The sequence below is a fragment of the Corvus hawaiiensis genome, chromosome 18, assembly GCF_020740725.1.
Source record: "Corvus hawaiiensis isolate bCorHaw1 chromosome 18, bCorHaw1.pri.cur, whole genome shotgun sequence".
NCBI lineage: Eukaryota > Metazoa > Chordata > Aves > Passeriformes > Corvidae > Corvus > Corvus hawaiiensis.
The window spans coordinates 7,980,419-7,996,676 of record NC_063230.1 but is presented as its reverse complement, the minus strand read 5'-3'; the positions used below and the strand labels follow the sequence as shown (position 1 = coordinate 7,996,676).

The window sequence follows — 16,258 nt, the reverse complement described above, 5'->3', positions numbered from 1 at the left end:
GCTAGGACTGCCCAGTAGCCTGCATGCATTAGAATGAAGCATGAAGCTTTGTAAGCGTTCTGGGACTTGGAATAGAAATGTTTTTTGTATTTCCTTCTTCATTAAGCTATCCCAGCTTTTTGTGTGAATTCCCAGTTGGCCGGCAAAGGTTACTAAGCTCTCATCTATATCAACTGCAAATGATTGATTTCTTCTATCCCTAGATATTCTTCCTACCCATCTGTTTTACATTCTTAGAGCAACAAGTTTGGATGATATTTGTATCTTTCCTTGGCAATTGTTTCTCAGTTTATATTACTACAGTAATTCACCTCTAATTTTCCCTTTGCTTTATTGAAGCAATTTATATTAGTGATCCTAATCTGTGTTAATGTCACACTGTTCCATGTGCATGACTGAGTACAGACCCTACTTTTCTCTTTATGTGAACTCCTCCCTTCATCATTAATAAACAGAACATATTAAATTTATTTTAAACAAAGACAAATGGAAACATTGTTATGCAGTTAAATAGAATATACGTAATTGTTGTGTAAGTCAGACGTGCTGTGCTCTTTCACTGTCATCCAGGTACAGATTTTGTATCCTTGCAGTTTCTACTGCCAAAACCTCATTAGTCAAATCAGTGCTTCTGTAGAATAAAGTTTAAAGAATGCTAGCACATATGAAGTGATCTGACTACTTGTACCTTTTGGGTTCCTAACTGTTCGTAGGTATTTCGTTAGTTTGGGAATGTTCATTAAGGTTACCTGCATATACATGCATCCACCTTGCCAGTTTTCTGGAAGATGTGTACAGCTGCTACCACCCATGAGAGTGCTATGAATTCTGCAGGTTTGCTACAGGACTCCCCTTGTTTCAAGCTACTTTTCTAAGTTCTTGTTTAAAAAAAAAAATCTAAAATCCTGCTTCACGTGAAGAACTGTAAGAGATGTGACTGAGGCTTCGTTCCACTGCATCTTTTTTAATGATAAGAGGAAGGCATCACTTAGGTTTTAAGGATTACTTCTGAGATTCCAGAGATGTTTCACTCACAGCTCTTGACCTTCAGCAAATTGTCATTCTCTCTGTGATTTCTCCAATCTTACCTGCATTTTTTTTATTCCTTTCTTTTACCTTTATTAGCCTGTAATGGTAAACTGTCTGTGGTAGAAGGTCTTATGCCAGTTACAGGATTAGGTGCTGGTCTAGTAATGACTGCATGAAGTATTCTAGCGGTCAGCTTAGACTATTAAGAGTGTTCAGATTTATCTGCAGTAATGCAAATTTATCAGGAAAACAGAGTTCTTAAGCTAGGCTACCCTATAATTTTATTCACAAAATATTGTTAGTTAAGCTTTCACTTAGGCTGATTTTCTTCTTCCGTTTGGGCACAGAAAGAACTGGACATTTTTCAAGTACATTTTTTTGGTAAGAAATTTCCTAGCTTGACGAAATATCTGGTAGCTGCTTTTGTTTTGAGTTGAACCCTTGCCAGTGTAATTGCGAGGGCAGAAGATGTTGGCCATGGGCAGTGAGTGCAGCATCATGAACACGCCAGAACACTGTCAGAGCACCACAGGAACATCTGATGGTGCTGACTGCACAGTGCTGCTGGTTATTGTCATCCCAGTGAAACTGGGACAGCACTCTGCTGTGTTACAGCAGCTAATCTGTGCTGTATGAGTACAGTAGGATATTGATTGCAAACTGCAGTTTTCCTTTTTGAATTAAAATTGTGAACAAAGATTTTTCTAAAAATTCCAGCTTACTTTGGAAAGTTCACTCCTTTAACTTTATGGTTACAGGACTGGGTCTGGCTTCCTTGAGAGGAATTTCTACCCTGGAGAATATAAACATCTTCAGCCAGTTTCCCACAGTTGTTGTGAACTTTACTGGCACTAATGTATTATTACTAAAACCAGGATTAATTTTTTTATCCTTCTTTTTCCAAGATTACATTTCATTATAGAATTTTGGAAGATCACCTTTGCCTCCCATCTAAATGAATAAATTTATCCTCTTTCTGTAATACAGAAAAGGTGACTTTGGTTACCCCGTGAATGCTATCAAGTTCAATTTAGATACCCTTAGTATACCAGAAAACAAAATTAGATAATTCATCATCTAAATTAAATGAAACTCCATGTTAGCATGTAATATAACAGAATTCCTCTCAAAATTTTCATTAAAAGTGATCAAGTGTTGCATTTTAATTTAATTGTGATGAATTCCTACGCATATTAGGCTGTAAAATTTTAAATTACATTTTTCAATAAAAGGTGTTCGGTTATAGTTTTATTGCTATGTAAGTTCTTGAAACAATGCTGTTGGTAAAGTCTCACTTATTACATATATATGTGCACCCTTGTGGTACTAGACCATGTATACCATGTTTTTCCATTCCTAGATGTCTGTAATGAGGATTATTAGGAACGTAGCACTGGCAGCTGTCAGCAGGCTCTTGATAAGAAGATTATTATGTGTTAACTTTAAAGAGTTAGGAATGTATAATTCACGGCTACTTGGTGGATTTTGCAAATGTCCCAGTTGTACACAGTTGCTGATCAGAATGACATGATGGAAAGCAAATCTTGGAAATACTGTCATTTAGTTTGTTGCAATAAAGAAACTGCTGTTTTAGTGCAACTTCTCTGTTTGATGTTCAGGAGGAAATCTTAGTCCTGTATTAAAAACACTAAACTGTCTGGGCTTCTTATAAATATTAATTTACCAAATGCACAGAAGTCTGTGATATTTCCTTCAGAAGAAAGGATTAGCTTTAATTTTGCTTGTATCATAGCACAGTGAAGTGAATGACTGTACTTTGGCTTTTGTAGTTCTGTATTTCATACTTTTTTTTTTAATATGTCATGTCTTTATCAACACAGTAACACAGCAGAGGAAATAGGTGCCCCTGGTTTGGCAGAGTAAGTTCAGCTGTTGTTTCTTTAATAAATGATTTACTTCACTGGTAGCAAGTAATGACTTGAGTGACTTTTATAGGCTGTTGTACATTTTCAGTCCTGACATTTTAAAAAGCCACAGTTCTTATCTGTGACATGTCTGCGTACTGATGCATGGGCTCTTTACTGCTTTTATATTATTTATATAAAATTTACTGGCAATAACTGCTATTACCCAGCGCCTCTCTTTTGAAAGGTCTGTGTATCTCTCCACATTGACTGAGCTGTTCAGAGGGGGTTTGGAACTTTCTGGGCATTTTGCCACTACTTCTGTCCGAACTTTGTCTGCATTTGTATCAGCTGCTTTAGTTAGTGGTTGCTCGCTTGATGTTAACATGCTGATTTACACTATAATTAAGAATGAGTAGGAGTTTCTAAGGGAACTCAGAGCTCCTAAGTAACACAAAAATAGTACTGTTTTAAATAAATTTCTAGAGATAATTGAGTGTAAATACTAAAATATCAAACAGCTTGAAGTCCACCTCTTTTGATGGAAAGATTTGTAATGAGTGTGCGGGGTGGCTGCTGTTCATTATGTTTGTATCACATCTTTAAGATGAGAAACCTCACTTCCCATGACTGTTTCATATGTTTTGATGCAAGTTGTGACAGAGCATATACCCACACACTGAGTTGTGTAATGTGGCTACCTCATGTTTGCCATCTGATACCTTACATAAAAGCAGAACTGTGCTGTCAGTCAGAATACCCTACATTTCTTTGTGAAATAAAATAGCAGTTTAGCAAATGAAGATGTAAGGTGAAGGAAGAAAATTCTTTCTTTCCACCTCCTTGTCTCTTGGTTAAGTAAATCACAGCATATGCAAAATACAGTTCGGAGATCTCTGTTCAGCTCTTCCCAAACTTCTGGTGAGTTATCTGTGACAGAGCTCTTGCCAAGGAAAACATACAATTGGAGGGTATCAGCTTGTTGCAATCAATAAAAAAAAAACATGGACAGACAAATTAATTTGGGAGTAAGTGAGCTCTTTTCCACTGGTCTCTTTCCTATTGGGGTAGCTGTTGGCAAGTGAAGTTGTGCTGACTGCAATCCACTGCTGTAAGGGGAAACATTAGTTCCTTGAGGCTGATTTGAGGTTGTAAGTGAGCAGCGAGGGCTAGAGCCATGGGCCTGCAGGTAATTTTTCTGCTACCAAATAAATTACATCATCCAAATTCTTTATTAGTTATTTTAATGCCAGAAATGTCAGAGAGAAGGTCGTTTGAGTGACAGAGGCAAAGGTAAAGGCTTTCCATTCATGCCCTGGGCAAGGGTTTGCAATGTGTTCTTATAGTAGTATTGCAGCTGAATTGAAAAGCAGTCTGCTTGTCCATCTCATTTATTTTGGACTACACTGCCTGCTTGCCTCACACTTGGCAGTGTTAATGTCACCAGTTTCTGTGCAGAGGCGAGGGATCCACTCCGTGCCCCAGAACGTGTTCCAGCCCTGGTTTGTGTCACACTGGCTCCGTGTCACTGACACTCAGACTGCCACAGTGTGAGCCAAGGGCCAGGCAGTCCAGTGGAGTTACCCAGCCTGTACCTGACTGAAAGTGTGTGTTTTCAAGAGCTTGGGTACATGCTCTGAAGCCTTTTGAGTAAGGGGCCGAGAAGATGGGAGGAATGGATTACCAGCACAGTCCAGGCATAGCTGATGATACAAAATAAGGCATTAGGAAAAAGGAATGGTAGAATAGGTTGCTACAGTACTTTCCGTCATGCTGTTTGCACACATTTGCAATGGTGCAGAATCAAAATTTGTCCCTAAGTCTTCCTGCAGTCCAATAAGCTGCTCACATTCTCATTATGTTAGAAAAGCTTTAATAACTAATTATGTTCACTGGAGTAGGATAAGAATGAAGTGTGGTTGGGATGCAATTGTGGAACTTGCTGACTGGCAAGACATGGTTTGCTGATACATGATTTACTTTCCCAGACATTTTTGCAGTGTCAGTGCCTTGATGTTCTGTTAAGTTCTTTGTTCTGAAAATATTTATCTTAATTAGTTACTATAGCTAGAGACTAATTGTCTAATTTCCTTTTTTTTTAGTCATTTGTTGGCAAGCAATCATAAAACCGCTCAGTCTTCAACAGTGAGACTGGGGTAATTAGTTACAAGTGAGAGATAACAAGCAATCTGAAAAGGCATTACAGGTTTTTCTTCACCTTTCCCATTTGAGAGCTGTAAGATACTTGATTAAAATCAGCAATAAAAGTATATCACTAGAATGAAGCAGCATTTTTGTAATGAAATAAAGGTGTTTTATTAAATGTCATGCTGTCCAAGCTGGTTGGTTTTCCCCCCTCTCCCCACAGGACATGTTATCTAATGGGCAGCACCAAGGGCTGAAGAGGGGACTTTGCAGGATAGCCATGAGCCTCAGCAAGCTCCAGGCTTCCCAGGATTTGGGGCTGAAACTCTGAGCTGGCATCAGCTGATATAAACCAACACTCCCACTGGCAGCTGGACTGAGCCCAGGTGAACACGGCCTTATCTGATCCAGGTGTTTGCCATAACCCACACAGCATGTTAGGGATTGTCTCTGGTTTGCCAAATACTCTGCCCAAAGACTAAAATGAACATGTAGGTTTGTATTGAAAAGACAAGTAGTTTTTTCTTGGTAATCAATGCTAAATTTAAGGGTATACAGATGTGATTATCACTAGAAGACCACCAGTAATAGTGTGGGTGTATATAAGAGCTCTGATGTTTTATATTCATATTTTTGAGATCTTGTGAAGTAGGCAAATGCACTTTATTCCCAGGTTATATGATAAAAAAAGATTCAACAACCCCCAGCTGAACACGAATGCTATAGTGGGACTGGGTCTTACCCTGGACATCCCAAGCCTTAGGCAGCTTGTCTTCTTGACTCTGAATCAAAACCAACAAAAATACAGGTGAAAAAGGAGGAAAGAAAAATCAAGGGAAGTATTTTTTTCCAGTAGTTTTTGTCTATTCCAGGTGACATTAATTGTAAATCATTATTTATTTCTGGCTTAAAAATGGAGAATATTTTAATAAATAAAAATAGCTTACTTAGAGGAGATAGTCATATTCTTGTTATGTGACAAAAGCTAAAAGAAATTAGGCTTCAGAGAAGCCTCTCTTCTTACATCAGAGATGTAGAATTTTCTTTTAGCACCTCTGTGGTTACACTGAGTCTGCAGGATTCAAGTGCTTTTCCTTACTTACCACTCACATGTTTATTTGGCCTGCCTGTGCCTTCCAGGCAAAGGAGGAGCAGTGAGGAAGGGTCTAGTGATGGAGCCATGTGTCATGGAAGGGTCGTGGCATACCTGGTTTTTGGATAAACTTTACCTGAGTGAGAAAGCCAGCAAGGGTGATCTTCAGGAATCAACTGCCTGAAATGTTCTTGATCTCAGAAAGAGAGCAGGAGAGTGGGAAGCCAAGACAAAGGATCCTGCTGGTTAACTTTGAGCAATTGCTGGGATAGGAAATGCTGTAATGGGAATCCTGCATGAAGCTCTAACAAAAAATGAGATATTGAAAAACGTTGAATTCTTTCTGGTGAATTTCCTGCCCTAATTTCTCTTTATTTCCTGCTGTTAGAAGAAAAAAAGTCAAACAGGATGAGATGTATCTGTGGAGCCACAGTTGACAATTTTTAGAGCCACTAGATGGCATTTAGACCTGGGTGACTGAAAATGCTGTGGTGTTTGCTTATGAGGGAAACATTTTTTGCTTTTAAATCTAGGAATTAATGGGGAATTAAATATATATTGGCTTAATTTTAAGTTTAGGAATGTGTGATATATGCACACATGAGTGGCACTGAGACAGAAATCAAGAGGATCTTTTGATGGAGTTCACTTTCAATACTCCAGTTCTGTGGGATTTTCTTGGGATTTCAGGTGATGGTGGAATAGATTCCAGAGCTAATGCTTTTTTGTAAACCAGCATGACTCAGGAAGGGGAACCAAGGAGAGATACAACTAATAGACTTTCACAGTATTATATAAATGCTATCAGTTATTTTAAAATAATCCCCTCTTCCTACTTTCCCCAGATGGAATAAAGATCCTTGTTATTTTCTTTGTTTCTCTTACAGAGTTATTATCGAACCAAGGGAGAATTTCCATCTTAAAAGCTGCTACAAGAAAGAAACATTATAAAAGGTACTGTGTTTCTGCAGCTGAGTCTCTTGAGTGTCTTGTTACTGTTTCATTATGTGTGTTCTTAAATCATTGTCCTTTTATTAAATTGTCTTTACACCTCTCAGAAATTCCTTCATTTGCGTGCTATTGAGGACCACCTACAATTTGTTTAACATAGTGGTAGAATGCTTGAGGAGCAGAAAGAAGGGAATACCTATGATAGCTCTTACAACTGGAACTAGGACAAGACCCTCTGCCATTGTTGTGTCCAGAGCCAAGGCAGGGGCAGGGGTAAAATGCAAGTGCAGCTGAGGGAAACAGGGATGGCAGTTTTCTCTTTTGTGCCATCTCTGATCCATGTCTCCCTTTTCCTATTACCATGGAAATACTTGTTTAGCTTCATTCTAACCCTGACAGAGCAGGGCATGTCTCTCAACTGTGGGACTTCTTGCTACAGGCAGTAAGGGTCAGACTCTTAGGATGTCTCTTCCTCTCTCCATACTCTCCCTGCCAGCTGTATCTTAGCCTTTCTGGAATCAAAAGGTCAATTCTCTGGTCACTTCGAGGATGACCATAAATATTTTCAGCTGCTCTGAATTCACCTCAATACTTTGGTGTATCTGTTTTAAATCTGGGAACTTGAAAGTGAATAATGGGATTAAATATTAAAGTACTCTTGTTTATTTTCCTGAAATATTGCTCCCTTCTGTGTACTGCTTTATTTCTCTCCGTGTAGGTGGATTATAGTTTTAGCCAAGCATTCCTTGAAAATAATCCTCTGAATAACACGTATCATGTTACTGATTTTTATAAAGTTCTTTCCATTTTCATTTGATTGTTTTTAGATTAAACATATTTCCTTTTATATATGTCAAACCAAAACGTTTTATTGAAAATAAATAGCCCATTTAAAGTTTCAAAGCAGTTTGCAGGGAAGATTCTCAGCAGAGTTTACGTTGTATTTACTGTCTGAATTGTTTCGGACTTACCTCTGTTACTTTCACAGTCTTAATGAAATGAGTTAGAAGTGTTTATTATAGCTGAAAGGTATTCCTATTTATACAGTGCAGGATTTTAATTTTAATGTAATAGAGAGAATTTGCTTTAAACATTTGAAGTGGTTAGAAAGTTAAAGCAAAATTGTTATTTTTCCCACTCAGCAGTTATCAGCAGGATGGTTATTAAAAAGGGATGCTTGAATAGAAAGTTGTTTCTTGGAGCAGATCTTCAGTGATTTGGAAGAAATACTTCTGCTTCCAAATAACTGTAATTAAGCACTAGTGATAAGTTTGTTCTTGGAAATAGGAAATATTCTTGATGGGGGATATAAACTACAAAAAGCATTAAGATTTAGTCAAAGATAAAAATGTAGGATAGGCTTGGAATGGGTGAGATCAGAGTCTAACTATAGCTATCTGGAAGGAAATGATTTGTCCAAAAGACGATTGATACTGACCCTCTAAATCCAATATTTTCCCCAATTCCTGCTGATTTTCAGGTCAGGGTCAACCTCAGCACAGAACACGTCATTTAAATGTGGTAGTTGTCCAGTTGAAATGGAGGTTTATGAGAAGGTCAGATTCAGAAGAGATTTCCCATGCAGGGAAGGAGGGATGGGGAGAAGGGGGGATCCAGGGAGGTCCGGTATGGTGTTGGTGAGTTGCCAGCCCAAGGTTGTGGTGACCTGTGCCAGGCTCTCACCACCTGCGGAGCAGCCTGGACACCACATCCCTGTGCTTTGCTGGCAGCCCAAATATTTAAATTCTGATAGAACCACAAACCAGTGAATAAAAAGCTCTTGTAATAAAGATGTGAATCTTAGTCATGAAAATTGATACTTGCAGTGACGTAGTAGAAACAAGTTTTGATCAGTGTATGGCTGTAACACTTGGCAGAGTAAGCACAGCACCGCGTTTCTGCTGTGTGCGAGGGAAGACCTAAATGAGTAAGGAACGCTTGAGTCTGGACTAATCAATGGGGTTACTATGGCATCCTGATTTGCCCAGGGATATGAACCAGGCACGTCCTGAATACTATTCTCTGAGGGCTACTTTGGCTGTCAATTTAACCCCACAGAACCCAGTATGCTTGGCTAATAGAATAGGAAATGCTTCTCAGGGATAAGGATTTCTGCCTTGAAAATTCAGCAACACCTTGCACCTGGAAACAGGAGAGTTGAACTGGCAGTTCTTGTGGCAATGCTTCTGCCCCTCAACCAGGCACCACCTCTGGAGCAGCATCTTTTTGCAGTGCGTAACAAAGATTATTCTGTTGAGAGATGTTACATGCATAGATCTATCATACGGAACAATGACTTGCTCCAAGACTTTCATTAAAATGTGTCTGTTTTTCCTGTCTTTATGTTTATGCATGAACTGAATGATTATTCAAGACAGCAGATGAGTTAAATACTTTTATTTTGCTCAGAAATTATTTATTAGTTCTCAAATGCATGTTTGCCTTGTAATACTAAAAAGCTGTGGTGTTAATCAGCACAAACTTGGATTGCATCCTAAACTTACAAGGGTAAAATGAACTTGGATTGCATTTTAAATTTACAGATGCTGAAACAGTGAAGGGTGTGCTCTGCACATGCCATTGCAGAAAGCAGATCAATAGTTTAGATCTAAACAGAGTAGATTTACTTAGTGCCTCAGGCTTCCAAACGTAGCTTGGTGAAAAAAATCCTGGATTTAGAATGACAGAGATGTCATTCTAAATGTTACTGGAGAGAATTAAAGCCAGTGGGCCTTACTCTGTTTCTTCTGTCTTTGTATTGCTTTAATCTCTTCATTGATACTGTTCCTGGTTTAAAGCAACAAAAGGTGGAAATCTGATTGTTTTTAATGAGGGAGGTTGAAATATGGGAGAGTAATGCAGTAAGATTGGTTGGTATGCAGCTAATGAAATTAATTTGATTTAGTAGCTTCGAGAATTATACACGAACATTGACATGATGTTCTTTCCTGTTTATACTGATGTTTTCAGTTCTCTGGTGGAGCAATGGAGCAGCCGCACAATCCCCTACATGTGGCTGTGAGAGGTCAACAAGACCCATGTTCTGGAAAACAGCTGAAGGGTTTTGGTTTTGTTTTCTCGTGAAAGCAGGTGAAAACCACAGGGAAGAGGCTCGCTCTGAACACTTCAGACAACACTTCAGACCTGTGAATTTTCTTCTTAGCAATACCAGTTCATTTATTGGTATAAAATGCTGTGGGAGATACTAAGTATTTGATTCAGATGGGTTAAAAAATCTGTTTCTATTTTATGCACTTACTTGCATTAATCTTAGAAGTAGTAATTGGAAATGCCCTCATAAACCCCGAGACTGGAGCCCTAGAATTAAAAAGCATTTGTTATTACCCCGGAATGTAGCTGTGCAGTTTTATTGGCCTTTCTTCTACTGTAATCTATGGATCTCATTTAGCTGCATGCAGCCCTGTTCTTCTGAAACATACAAGGAAGGAAATCTCTCAATATCCTGAAATCAAATTATCTCTCTGTGCTAATCTACATGTAAAACATCCAAGCCCACTTCTTTAAAGGAAAATAGTTTTACTGATAAGCAGAGCTAGACTGTGTTCTTTGGATACTAGAATTAAGTGGGTTTTTTTTTTTCTGTCTGCAGAGTGCTATTTATAGCATCAATTAACTCGTCATGGTTGGGATAAGTCATTTGACACATCTGTTGCTGAGCTTAAACACTCACTGTTCTGTGGGGTCACAGTTGGATTTTTTCCACTCCAAATGTGTAGTGAAAGGACAGTTTTCTACCTAATGGCTCTTAGTTTGAATATGCTGCCTAAACACGCTGCCTGATGCCTTCCGGGGGTGTTTGGAATGGGTGAAACTGTTGGGGTGCCTGACTGCAAAGCTGACCTCAGCTTTGTTGCTTGCCATTTTGTTATTTATCTGCTTGTTGATAGCACAATAGTATCTTTTATGAAAGAGTTATTATGAGCTTCTACAGGATTTTCCAGCCTTGCTGTAATATTTCAGTTACTCTGTTTCACCCATGACAAACTGGCCTGGCTTTGGGAACTGCTTCCGGCCCACTGACTCTTGTTCCTGCGTTTTGTAGAGATTTAATGCTCATAAATGGAGGGCTGTTCTCAGCTGTAGTTCCCCACACAGAGCCAGTTTCAGTCACATTCCTGGCAGTAGCCTTTCTCTTAAAATGGAAGCCCTTTTACCTAAGAGCCAAGAAAAATGAGGATTCTTGTATATTGTCTAGTGAAATCTTGTAAGTGCTCTGTGGAAGTAACTGCATGAGGTTATAACAGGGTGTTTATGTGTTTGGCTTATTTGTGGCCAAATTGGATTGTAGATTAATGAAGCCAAGCTTTAAAATTCATGGGAAAGAAGGGAGGAAGCGGAGTTACGAACTGTGCTGCTTTTAATCTTTATCTTTTTCCCTTTCTCATTGAAATAGCCCTGTTCTGAGAACAGATGTATTGATTTTGGGTGGCTCTGCTCACAAGGGAGGCTCTACAGTAAGGAAGTCATTTCTGTTGAAAATGTTACATCCTCCCATGGTTAATTGAAAGCCTGATGCTATTTAACAGTCACATAGGCTGTTGGAGGGGTTTTCCTTTGCCTCTTGGAAGACATTATTCCAATGAATCCAGTGAAATGGTTGTGGTGGGATTTTCTGTTGTCTGTTTCTGCTCGCTGTGATCAGTGGCCAAAGGGTCTGTTGATGTGGGTTAAGATCAGATTGGGGTCAGAGGAAGTGGGGGACATGGAGCTGCTGCTAAAGACAGCTGTGAGAATACTTGGAAGCCTGGATATCCACAAGTCAGAAAAGGACCACAAAGTGCAATCCATTTTTAAGCAGAGCTCCTTATTGATTTCAGTGGGGGAGACCTTTGAAAAATCAATGGCACACAGCAGCTTTAGTATGCAAGGACATGTGTTCTGAGGTGTAAAAGTGATCGGCCTATGAACTAATCAGGCTGGTAGCAATCATGTTTGGCAAGTTCCAAGGCAGAAGAAAAGGTGTCAGAGGCTTGAGATGCAGCAAATTTACTATTCATATTCCGAGAGAGATTGCAAAGTATGATCTTGTTCATTCTAGCTTTGACTTTCAAGTTGCATTTTATTTCTATAGAAAAACAAAAACTGTAAAGGGAAATACAAAAGTTTCTGGTGATATGTAAACATGGGTCTGATTATTATAAGGTATAGTGTTAAACAAATAGAATTGCTGAAATAATCAAAATATTCTGATTTTTTCCATGAGAAACCATCTCTGTCTTGTTCAGTCTTTTGGTATTTACAAGATTTTTACAAAAACTATTCCACCTAGACACTCGTTTGGAAATACTTGGGGAGTTTGTTTACGTAGAGAATTTACAGTGCACAGTGTGAATTTATAGACTATCACATACCCCATTAAACCTTAGTGTGGACACTTAGTAGGTGTGAAGTAATATGCTGCAATTTTGCTGTGCTGTTTTATCCTTAATTAACACAAACACTGATCTCTGAAGGAAGTGTGGCATAATGAGTGCTCTAATGGAAGAGTTCAGCTTACTTAGTGTGGACAAGTCCTTGGGTCCCAGAGAGTAAGAGCTCTGCTTCAGAAAGTTGTCTTTGCTATTCTGGTCTATAAATGACAAATTTTAGGAAGAAATGGCTTTTTTTTTTACCTTGGGTAAAAGTAGCCATAGGCTAAAGCATTTACTTTAAAAATTGTCCTCATAAAAATATTTCAGTTTGAACTTTAGAGCATTAAACTGAATAATTTATGCTATTATATATATGCAGTTCTGAGGAAGATGTTCTGTATTTCCATAATTTGTTTTCCTTTCCATTTGGAAGTACAGTATAGCAGTTGAAATTTACCTTACTGGGGAAAGAGAGCTACAGTATAATTAAAGCTATGTAGACACACTGTATCAGCAAGCTCTGAAAACACTCTATGAAATTTTGGAAGAGAAACCTGAAAAACTCTAGTAGCAAAGTGCTGAAGTGTTACAGTGTGGAAACTGCAACACGCATATCAAACAACGAGGCCTGTGGAAAACAATATCTATGGACAGATTCTTGCTAGATGTTTCAGAGATGTTTAATTTCCCAGCCGCACGGCCGGGGCTCTGCCGAGGAGCTGCTCAATCCCGGGACCCGAGGGTCCTTGGCCGCGCAGGGGAACACAAAACAACACAAAACAACCACAACAATGACCAGGGGCAGCGAAACCCCGTGTCTGTCCCCTCAGGGCCCCTCTCCCAGGGCTCCATGGCGGGGGGAGGGACCCCGACATTTCACCCGTTTATTTTTAACAAAAGGAGATGTAAAACTTAACATTGAAAACAACTGGATAAAGATAACAAGAACAGCTTCAAAACAAAACAAGCCACCCTCCTGAGTCTTTAAATGTCCAAACAGATTCTGTGGAACATCTTAGGGCTGACAGAAGGGAGACAGGACTCTCCGAGCATGCTTTGTGCGGAAACTGAGGCAGGAGAGGGTTTCTTCCATTTGTACATGTTGGAACTCTAAACAACAATAGTTAATTTCTTCCCTCCCCCTCTTCATCCCCCACTTGGCATTGGAAAGGGATTTTTGGGGAAACAATTGGTAAAGGCATGGTTTTGTGAGGGAAACCATGGGTGAAAAAACGGATTGGGAATACACTGGGGGTAACAGGACATAGGGTAAAAGGGAAAGGTGGGATTAGGAAAGGGAGACTGTAGGGTGGGCTTATAATGGAGATATTGTCTAACATGACTACGATTTTTTGCATATATACTGCCTTTTACAGGAGCACCATCAGGCCCAGTGACCTGCGATGCTTGTAACCCTTCTCTACCTTGCACAATTTTGAACTCCACCACCTCTCTATCTCCCAAGCTTGGGATGCATTTTTCAGGGTTATTCTTTTTAATAGCAGTTCTATGAACAAATATGTCTTCTTGGTTGTCACATCTTGTTATAAAACCATAATTTTGTTTAATATTATACCATTTTACTATTGCTAAAACCTTAGCTACGGTGATTTTTTCCTTTTTTTGAGTGGTTGCTGTTTTCTGTCTTGCTGCATTTTTGCTTTCTCTTTCACTTTTGTTCGCTCCCGTGTTGGAATTGCCGGGGCTGTCAGTGCTGCGGGGGCCGTCAGGGCTGCTCGTGCCTGTGTGCTCTTCCCGGGGTTGCATTCGGGGCCGCGTGGGCTGGGCCGGGCCGCGCCGCTCAGCTCCCCACGTGCCACTGCCTCTGCTCTCAGCTGCGCTGCCGCTGCCTGGGGCCATGCCCATGTCTTGGCTGGGCTCCCGAGCGATGACCCCCCCGCGCTCCGCTCCAGCGCGCGTTTCGGCTGGGCGTGGCTCCGCTCCACCGCCACTGCCGCCGCCCGCACGCCGCCCCTCTCGGCCGGGCGTTCACGGGGCTCGCTCCACCACGCGCTGCGCGGGGCCGGGTGGGCACCGCCGGGGTGACCCCGCTCCCGCCGCGCCTCGCTCTGCTGCCGGCACTGCAGCTCCCGTCGCTCCGCCCGCGCGCGGGAACTGCCTCGCTGCTGCTCGCAGAGCGCTCAGTCCATGTGGCCGAGGCCGCACGGTCCCTGAGGCACGCTTCCCTTCGCCAGGACACAGCTGACATTGCTCAACAGTCTCAGTAACTAAATAATATTCACAAAAATATTCTTCCATCGGCATATATTTTGACTCAAAAATTAACTGTGTCCAAACGGTCTTCCAAAAGTCTTTGGTAAGAATCAAATCCCAATAAACATAGAAAAAGTTCTTAAACAACCATGAAAGGAAATGTTTCAGTTACTTTTGAGCTTGAATTAAGCTAAAATTTACAAATCGTTGTTCAAGAATCTTTTCAAGTTTAAGATAAATGTCCATATGCGGCTCTGAGAGCCAAGAGTCTTTCCATGGTTCCTCCATAATTTAGAGATGGAACAGCAAAACAAAACAAGAAGAGAAATCCAGAGTTTACTCACAAATCAGTCGCTGTCCTTAGGGATCGGGGATCGTTCTGCTCGCATTACCCACCATTTGTTACCGTGTGGATACTGCAACACGCATATCAGACAACAAGGCCTGTGGAAAAGAAATACATATGAACTGATTCTTGCTAGATGTTTCAGAGGTGTTTATTTCTCCAGCTGCATGGCCGGGGCTCTCCCGAGGAACTGCTCAATCCCGGGACCCGAGGGTCCTTGCTGGGGCAGGGGAACACAAACCAACCAGTGGGAACGAGGCTGAGCAGGGCCAGGGAAACCCCGTGCCTCCCACCCAGGGCCCCTCTCCCAGGACCACATGGCAGGGCAGGAGGGCCCCAACACTGAAGTGAGGAATCTTTATCAAAGGGAAGCTGTAGAAAGAAGGCTGGTGTCATTTAAATATGCATTGATTAATATATGTAGAGAGATTGCATTGGATATAAGAAAGTTCTGTATTTTTTTTTGCTGAGAACCATCTCTTTTCTGAGGTACTACAATATGATTTCAGTGCTTTTAACTAAAAGGTTAATTAAATTATTTCTTTTTAAATGGACTGGGAATCATTTTGGTAAGATTGGAGATGCTGTAGTGCTGCTGACCAGAGCCAGTTCTGTAGTGAGTTAAGTGGTGGAACCGTACTGCCTTTACAAGCATGTGTTTGGATGCTTTTGTTGATGTTGCTAAACCCAGTTCATAGTTTATCAATTTATTTGCAGAATTTATTTATTTATACAGAATGTTTCCTGCTGGATGATCAGATGAAATTTCCTACTAATGTAAAAGCTCAAATATTGCACATTGACCTTTTTTTTTCTGCAGTAATGGAAGTGGTCTACTGCAGCATTTATTGCAATGTCCTTGAGATGCAAAGTTCCTTCTCAAGGAGTTCTCCTGTTACCATTTCCTCTGCCCTCGTTCATTCCCTAGCTTAAACCTTGTTTCACAGACTGCCTCTGTCCAAAGGAACAAAAAAAACCCTGACCAGCTTTTTTGTTGTTTCTTTTGACAGCAGCACAGTGTGTCTGTCTGTGCCTACCAGAGAACTATATTGAAATAGCTTTCTTTGTGAATTCCTCATTGCTATTCATTGATGGAGGTTGTCACGTAAGGGTCAAATTAGAACTCAGTCAACCACAGCAGCAAGAGGACCCAGGCTCAAGGTAGATTTCAGCATAAGGTCTGAGAAGCAGTTTATTTGGAATGTGTTACATGTTATTTTATTTATATATATATATATATATA

The 16,258-nt window shown here is 40.3% G+C and overlaps 1 protein-coding gene across 13 annotated transcripts in view; it reads left to right on the top strand.

Moving 5' to 3' along the window:
- The window catches only part of ARVCF (ARVCF delta catenin family member), a 258,446-nt gene that overhangs the window by 80,708 nt on the left and 161,480 nt on the right, over positions 1–16,258 (top strand). For 12 of the 13 annotated variants that reach the window (XM_048322525.1, XM_048322527.1, XM_048322522.1 and 9 more), the window contains exon 2: positions 7,020–7,086. The gene's annotated coding sequence lies outside the window, so the exon portion shown is untranslated. Of the gene's footprint in view, positions 1–5,311; positions 5,426–7,019; positions 7,087–16,258 lie in introns of those variants that run through there. The other variant, XM_048322526.1, reaches the window with a different exon arrangement.